The sequence below is a fragment of the Frankliniella occidentalis genome, unplaced genomic scaffold (genome assembly GCF_000697945.3).
Source record: "Frankliniella occidentalis isolate FOCC.00 unplaced genomic scaffold, Focc_3.1 Scaffold229, whole genome shotgun sequence".
NCBI lineage: Eukaryota > Metazoa > Arthropoda > Insecta > Thysanoptera > Thripidae > Frankliniella > Frankliniella occidentalis.
The window spans coordinates 191,567-192,894 of record NW_026267355.1 but is presented as its reverse complement, the minus strand read 5'-3'; the positions used below and the strand labels follow the sequence as shown (position 1 = coordinate 192,894).

The 1,328-nt window shown below is 34.2% G+C and overlaps 1 long non-coding RNA gene across 1 annotated transcript; it reads left to right on the top strand.

The window, feature by feature from the left end:
• Positions 1–6: 6 nt before the first annotated feature.
• Positions 7–1,002, top strand: LOC113203476 (uncharacterized). Its single transcript, XR_008011796.1, has 2 exons — positions 7–256; positions 420–1,002. It is a non-coding gene; the product is annotated as an uncharacterized LOC113203476 (long non-coding RNA).
• Positions 1,003–1,328: the final 326 nt, after the last annotated feature.

The following is a 1,328-nucleotide window of genomic DNA, read 5'->3' as shown; positions in this document are numbered from 1 at the left end:
CTATTAGCAAAGTGATTGAAAAGATGGAACGGTGTCAGTTCACAGAATCAAAAGTTTAACCTAACTTTTTGCTTGGGCAGTGTAACATAATTACTGTTGACTATCAATTAGTGCTGTTTTGATTCTGCAATGGTCAAGAATATATTCAACATTTTGAGTGGGATGCCCTTTGAAGGCATTGCAAGAAAATTAGTGAAGCGAAAGTTGCTGGATTACTCAGTGGACCCAACTTAATGCACTACATCGGATTCCAAAGGTATGTATCTTGTCTCATTGCTGTTATACTTTCAAAACCCTCCCCTTTCCCAAATCTTTTCCTCCAATGGCATCATATTTATGTTCAAATAATTTCCTACAGTGCCCTTTTTTTTCCTAATACGTTGTCTTGCTTATTAAATTATATCTGAAACTGTTTTTAGGATCATGAGGATTTGAAGTTACTAGCCGATGGACTGCGAGCTTGCTGTGAGATGAATCAGGACTAGACGGATAAGTGGTGAGTACCTGATAGCCAAGCCAAGCCATTCCCTTTAGTAATTTACATTCTGTAAAATCAATTTATGGGTAATAAGCAGCAGTAGGTTATTTAACATTATTTAAACCCAGGAGTTTTGCTAGAGTGATCATTAGTTAGCAAAGCTGCAAAAAAGGAAAGCTAAAAAAGTTGCCGCAGTACTTCTTTTTCTCTAAGAAGGTAGTTTTATTTTTTTGTTGTGTGTATGTGACTGTTTCAAAAGATAAAATAATTATGAAATAGTCAGTTTATACTGAGTATACTTTAAGCACCGAAAAACATATAATATTATTAGGATATCAGGACATACAGTGCAGTCCTGTGGCAAAGTGTTTCCTCCTGTCACAGTTTCATACGTTGAAACCAATGTCAAAGATCGTAACTTCTTTGTTTAAGGATCTGAATTACGTTTTCCAAAGCTTTGGGGATGTAATGATACATTGTATTTCGTTTTATCTAAAACCATATTGGGATTGTTATTATTGAGCTGTCACCCAAATGTATAGAAAATTTTGGAAGAAATTTTCATGGATAGAATTTAAAACAGTATTGGTGTAACTGATAAGCTTATATGTGTTTAGTTTAAAATTACCAACAAACACATTGTACATTCCTTTGCCATATAAATTTTGGTTAAAGCTCAATAATAACAACCATCTAATTATTATTTGTATTCAGTGAAAATACAATGTACCCTTACATCTCCAAACCTTTTTGAAACGGTGATCAGATCTTTGAAGATTGAAGCCTCGGTCCAACATTGGTTTCAACTTGTCAACTGTTTGACTCCAGGATTGCACTGTATTTATGTTAC